This window comes from Sapajus apella, unplaced genomic scaffold (genome assembly GCF_009761245.1).
Source record: "Sapajus apella isolate SASKATOON/1434 unplaced genomic scaffold, GSC_monkey_1.0 scaffold165, whole genome shotgun sequence".
NCBI classification, from domain to species: domain Eukaryota; kingdom Metazoa; phylum Chordata; class Mammalia; order Primates; family Cebidae; genus Sapajus; species Sapajus apella.
The window spans coordinates 2,187,413-2,194,316 of record NW_022437105.1 but is presented as its reverse complement, the minus strand read 5'-3'; the positions used below and the strand labels follow the sequence as shown (position 1 = coordinate 2,194,316).

At 49.4% G+C, this 6,904-nt stretch overlaps 1 pseudogene; it reads left to right on the top strand.

Moving 5' to 3' along the window:
• The first annotated feature begins 1,108 nt into the window (after positions 1-1,108).
• On the top strand, positions 1,109-2,658 carry LOC116542269 (annotated as a pseudogene).
• The last annotated feature ends 4,246 nt before the right edge of the window (positions 2,659-6,904 follow it).

Sequence of the window (6,904 nt, the reverse complement as noted above, 5' to 3'; positions counted from 1 at the left end):
AATGAATTTCGGGTTTTCTGTGCCTGAGTTCTCTTCCTCTCAAATGGAATTAATAATACTGTCTGTCTTGGGGGTATTCACAGACATAAACAATTTATGATCGCAAAGTGCTTTGAAAATAAATGAGCTTACTTATAATGGTTGTGATATTCATAATAATAACCCTGTGCTGCTGGCTTCCTGAGGTTTAATCATTGGTACAGGGCTTAGTTTTATGACTGGCTTTTTCAAACTTAAAATACTCTTATTTTAAAGTAATCAAATGATCTGTCAAAAGAACTTCCTGCATTCATCCAAGGTCTTATTTGGAAAAACTTAAGACCTGATCCTAGATCTATTTTAAAGAGTGCCAAGTTAACTGACATTGATGCCATCTTATCTGGGGTTCCCAGGAAATATAGAGGGGACAATTAACCGTAGGAAGACTTGGACTCGGGTCTGCCTGTAACACTCAGAGACAGCAAGGCAACATAGTCATTTAGCTTTATTAAAATTACTGGCTGGGCGCTGTGGCTCACGTCTGTAATCCCAACACTTTGGGAGGCCGAGGTGGGTGGATCACCTGAGGTCAGGAGTTCAAGACCATCCTGGCCAACATGGTGAAACCCCGTCTCTACTAAAAATACAAAAATTAGCCGGGTGTGGTGGTGGGCACCTGCAATCCCAGCTACTTGGGAGGCTGAGACAGGAGAATTTCTTGAACCCAGCTGGCAGAGGTTACAGTGAACGAAGATTGTGCCACTGCACTCCAGCCTGGGCAACAACAACAACAACAACAAAATATATATATATTTTTTTTCCCATCTCAAAAAAAAATTATTTAATGTGGCTATAAGCCAAAGCACAGCCACTCCCCCTCTAGCCAATGTGAAGAACTTCCTGTAAAAGCCGAGCAGCTGGAAAGCCTCACTGCCTCCTCTGCGCTGCAGCAGACAGGGGATGACACGCAGGTGTGAATTCAGCCAGCACCTCCTCAAGATGAGCTGTTGGAAGGCAGTTGCCCCAGCAAGTCCTGCAAGGGTGCTCTTTAAACATGAGCGTTTCTTTAAACAAAGAACCTTCCCGGCATTGCCTCCCGAGGTCTGATTAATGATGCTCCTGGCACCTCCTTCTTCACTCAGGGATCACTTCCCTGCAGCGCATTCCCAGAGCCGGGCTTCCCTCCCAGAGATGTGAAGATTCCAGGCAACGTTTGTTCTTGTCTGTTGTCAACATGTTTGAGGGTGGATACTCCACTGGTCAGGCAAGCCCCATGGTCCCTGTTCCTCAGTTCCGGCCCAATGGGTCACCTTCACCACTCGGTGAAGCCTGGTCCCCATCTATTCGCAAAGGAAAAAGGAAAGAACACGTTTTGCTGGATGGATGGTCCCGAGGGTCCGGGTTTAGCAGAGGCAGCCCCTCACCCAGGGCTCCCCCAGCCACTGACTTGCCCGGGAGTGCCACCCCGTGCCCCACAGAGGAAGTGCAAGTGCCTGCACAGTACAGGCGAAAGCCACACAGTGAGACCCAAAGCCACACAGGGGAACCCGCAGCGCAGCTCCCAGAAATCCAGAGTCCACTCACAAGAGGAACTTCTCCGCCAAATCGCTGAAAAATAAAATCAGAAGTCTCCACTGGTATCCCCTTTAGTCAGCCATACAGAAAACGCCACCTGGTCCCAAATCACTGAAAAATAAAATGAGAAATGAGTCTCCACTGTATCTCCTTTAGTCAGCCATAAGGAAAATGCAGCCTGGTCAGCTTCATTCCTGCTGCCAGGGCTCCTCCAGGCAAGCATAGCCTTGAGAAGGGCCAAGGGCAGGCAGGAGCCACCACACGGAGTCACAGTTCAGAGGCCTTCTCAGCTAAACCTGAGGTTATTCTGAGCTTGGGCCCCAGGGTGAGGACTCAGGGTCATGCGTCCAATTCCCCACCAGCTCCTTTACCTAAAGCTGTGCAGAGAAACCCAGGCTATGAGTGGGGATGGGGGAAAGACGTACAGGGGATGCTTTAGTTTCACTCCTGAGATATGAGAACGTCCTCTGAACACACATGCAGATAGCTGAACCTCTAGACAGAGGGAACCCAAATCATTTATTTCCTCCCAGCGTAAGGGAACGATCTGGTAAGAGCTGGTGTTTATCGACACTACGTGTCCAGAATGGGGCTGAGTGCAGCGCCTCACTGTGTCCTAACATGTGTCTAATGAGGCAGAGAATGTCACTGTCACACTCCACAGATGAGGAAGCCAAGTTGTCAGCAGGTACACATTTTGCCACGAAGCCAGTGACCTGTGGCACTGAGACCGCACTCTGGTTGTCCACTGAAAAGTCTGGGCCTCCTTCTCTGGGATTTGCCTACCTCCTGATGACCCCCATGTCCCTGTCCCGTGGCAGGAGCTGGCTCTTCTGGTGGTCGGTACCTTTTGGTTGCAAGCAGCAGAGATTCCCTTGAGTGATTGTTGAAAGCGCTCGCATCAACAGGGCCTCAGGAAGGGAGCTGAGGCCGAGCACGGCGCTGTGGTTTCTCCTCACGCATTGCATCCCTGGCCTGCCTGTCCCTCAATGTGTCCTGCTATCTCCACAAGGCAGCTGGCCCAGCCCTGTCCTCCTCACCTTCCAGCCCCAGCTGAGCAGCCCCTCCAAGCACTGTCTCCAGCTGCTGCTCACGCTCCGCTAAGCAGGTGTCCACTGCCCACTCAGCTACGGTGTCTAGAGGACAGAGCGGCCTGCTGGAACCTGCACAGCACCTGGCCCCACCCACACGCCCACATGCCCTGCAGTGATGCTCAAGGAGTGCACAGCAGCACACACGTGCGTCCTGCATCCTGCTGGTAGCACACAGCAGGATTGTGTCTGTCATGTGTCGATGTGATGCACTGGCTCAGGTGGTATCGTGGATGCTGTGTTTCTTTAAAACTGTCAAATTTGAGGAAACAATCTAACAAAAACCAATTGATGAACATTCTGTAAAGGTGACATAACTACCTCAAAAATGTCTCTGACAGAGAAAGAAAAAAACAAAAATGGGCTATTCTAGATTCTAAAAGATACAGTAACTAAAAGCAGCTGTGTTGTTTGGATACAAACAAAAGAAGTTATAAATGACATTATTATTCACACTAGGAAAAGTTGTATATGGACCTTGTATTAGATTATGGTGCTGTGTTCTTCTTAAATTTCCTCAATGTGATAACTGAAGGGGAATGTTTTTGTTCTCAATAGATGAATGCCCAAGTATTTGGGAGCAAAACATCACAAGGACTAACTTTCAAAATGGTTCAGTCAGAAGAATGATATATATACATATACTCAAAAGGGGGAAATAAATGTGGTAAAATGCCAATGACAGTTGAACAGTCATGTGGGAATCCACTGGACTATTCTAGAAACATTTCTGTATCTTTAAAATTATTTTTTAAAAAATGTTGTCGGGGAAGAGCACTCATTTAGGGTAGTAGAAATATTCAGGACACACAAAGAGGTGGAGCAAACAGGCAAAACGACAGAGCATCTGACCTCAGAAAGCTTCCCGAAGCTGTGCACATGCCTGCCAGTAAGGCAGTGGCACGGGCAGAACTTTGAGGGGCAGGTCACATCTTTACTGAGTGGAGCAGAGGATAGGGTGTCTGTAAACAGTGAATTTCAAGCCATTTCTTTAGTCCACATTACAGTGAATACAAAGAAGAGTTGAGAAAGCCAGTTGCACCAGACTATCTTCACTTTGTTTAATGACAGAGACAGGCGGGGACAGGGAACCGATGTCCCAGGTGGATTCTCAGCCACACACTTGGAGCCCCAGAGAAGCAAGTAGAGGAGACAGTGGCAAGGACACAGAGCAGGCCAGGCTGTTCCATCATTTAATTTAAGAAGGGAGGTAGCTCTGCTCACTCAGGGAAAAGTCAGTGGCAGGGCAAGTGCAGGTGCCAGATGTACCAAGGTGATGCATTCTTCAAATATTGCTCAGAACATGCCTTCACATCTCATCAAAACAAGTTGCAAAAGCAAGAAAACATCATCCTATAGCTAAATTCCAGGTCCGTGCACTCAGAAGGACCATGTACAACTTCATTTACTCACCAATATGGCCTGTCAGATGAACACTTGTGAATTTGTGGCAATGTTTGCTGTTTCTTTGAAAAGAATCATTTTCATCATTGTTTTTGATGGAAAACACATTTAGCTAATCTTCATTTTTTCCCTTGCCTCCAGTAATTCTGGTCTGCTCAAGGTATTCAGCCAGCCAGCAAAGAAAGAAAATAAAGGCCAGGCACGGTGGCTCATGTCTGTAATCCCAACACTTTGGGAGGCCAAGGTGGGTGGATCACTTGAGGTCAGGAGTTCAAGACCAGCCTGACCAACATGGTGAAACCCCATCTCTACTGAAGAGCTGGTCTCCCCATCTCTACTAAAAATACAAAATTAGCCAGGCGTGGTGGCACACACCTGTAATCCCAGCTTCTTGTGGGGCTGAGACAGGAGAATTGCTTGAATCCAGGAGGCAGAGGTTACAGTAAGCTCAGATCATGCCTTGCACTCCAGACTGGGCAAAAAGACTAAAACTCCATCTCAAATAAATAAATAAAAGAAAAAGCATGGGAGCCCAGGAGTTGGAGACTGGAGTGAGATGTGATTGTGCCACTGTGCCCCAGCCTGGGTGATAAAGGGGAGGGGAGGGGAGGGGAAGGCAGTGGAAGGGAGTGGGAGAGAGAGGAAAAAAGAGAGAGACAGAAAAAGAGAGAAAGAGGAAGGAAGAAGGAGAGTGGATGGGGAGGGGAGAGAGGGGAGAAAAAAAGGCAAAAAGAAAACAACAAGCACACAGGATAATTTGAAGCAGCTTTGCCACCGAGTTCCTGGGTCCCCCAAGCCACACTACACCATGGACCATCAGCCAGCAGCAGAAATTCGTTCTTGCTACACCTGTTAACCTCTGCTAGCAAGACGGTCAATGTGGCGGAATCCCTCAGGAAGGCGAGAACAGAGGATGTTTGCCTCTAAACGGTTAAATTCTAAGTTAATTCAACTGTGAGCAGAGACATTAACATTGTTTAAGGCAAGATAACAAATTGTAGGCATATAGGATGTGACTGTAACCTGAATGGACATATACTGCAGCTGACCAAGAGAAGTGTCCATCAGAGGCAAGGTGGGCAGCAGGGGAAGGACCAGCAAGGGAAGTGGAGCTGCCCAGCAGAGGCCTGCCCCGGCATCTGCAGGGAACAGTCGCTGCTCAAGACGGCCAAGCCTCCCAGAGACACAGGACGGGCCCAGGAGCCTGAGCATCTGCTACTTCAGATGTGGTCTCTTCATGGGAACAAACCAATATAGCCCTGATCTCTGGTATGCAGCCACTAAGCTGGCAAATGATTTTTCTCTATACCTGCTGATATAGGTTGGGGTTTTGTCCCCTCCAGTCTCATGTCCGGAAGCTGTCTGTTCTCACCCGGCAGGGGCAGCAGCAGCCTTGGTGGGCGTGCATCAGGGCTCTGCTACTTGTCCAGTTCCTCCATGAAACCCAGAGCTCTTCTGAGAACCAGCTCTCAGCTTGCTTTCTAGGCCCTAATGGATACTGAAAATCTATACTTCACCATGGCACAGATAGTGACAGCTAGCTGGAACTTGAGTGAACCACCAAAGACTGTTATCTGACCTGTCATGTCACCAGATGAGGCAAATGTGGGAGCATGTCATCGTTACATTCAGGCAAGATGGATGTATTTAATAGATATGTAGGTGAACACACACACACGAGCACACACACACAGGCATGCACACACTGATTAGGCTTTCGTTTGTTCTGCAGCACAAGATACATAAGCAGGTGGTTCAGATGCTCTGTGAGCCCATGCTCCTGCACGGGCAGAACCCTCTCACCACGCCCCACGCTGCTGCACAGGCAGCACCCTTGCCACACCACACGCTGCTGCGTGGACAGCACCCCTGGCCTGGCACCTACTGGCCTCACGGGGAGTTCCCTAGGATCAGTCACCTGAATTAAAAGTTGGATTTGATTTCTACAAAAGATCCTGACACCACCTGAAGGTGAAAGTTGGCCACAGTCTAGCCTATTCGAGTGGCCCTAGAGAACAGGATGGGAGGGGCCGATGCCAGTTTATGCATCCTGGCGCTCACTTTTTCTGGAAGGAGTGACGGCCACCAGCATGGATGCTCACGAGTGCTCAGTGGGCAAGTCTGGCTGGTGGATCCACATCTAGGAGGAAAAGGACTGGAAACCACTGGCCAGTGCTCTCTAAACTATCGACAAGGGCACCTGCAATGAGCAGCGTGAGGAACGCATGTTCCGTGAATGCTCCCAGTTAGCAGGCAGCACGACGGCCTTTCTCTCCAGTCACCTAGCCTGGCTCAGCATTCTCACAAACAAAGTGGCTGTGGAGACAGTGAAGGACGCCGCAAATATGGCTTCAACCACATGGGTGTCCTCACTCCAAGGCTAGCCTGGCTAAGGTCCACTGCCTAACAGGAAAGAGCAGCACAATTCCTAGTATGAAAAACTCACCTGGAAAGAACAGCCAGTCCCCAAGCACATCTGGCTGTGTGTTCTGGTAGGGACAGAGACACCTCCTGGCCACTGCAGCTGGCTCACAGAAGGCTCATCTGCTGCATGGGTAGCTTACAGTTCTGATTCCAGGAGACCCGTTTCACAGCAGAGCTCAGCAGTGAGGCCCACGGCAATCGTGATCCCAGCACACCCACATCACTTGGGGAGCCTTCCAAGCACCGGGCAGTGCTGCCTGTGACGAGGCCCCCTTGGGGGCTGCTGGGTCACCCACGAAGTACCCTGCACTGCATCAGTCAGCACGTGGTGTGGGTTCTCCCATGGCCAGAAAACACAAGTGCAGGCGCATGTGAAGCATGAATGGCTCCTCTCATTATGCCCCTGCACCACTAGCAAGGTTTTGGATTCT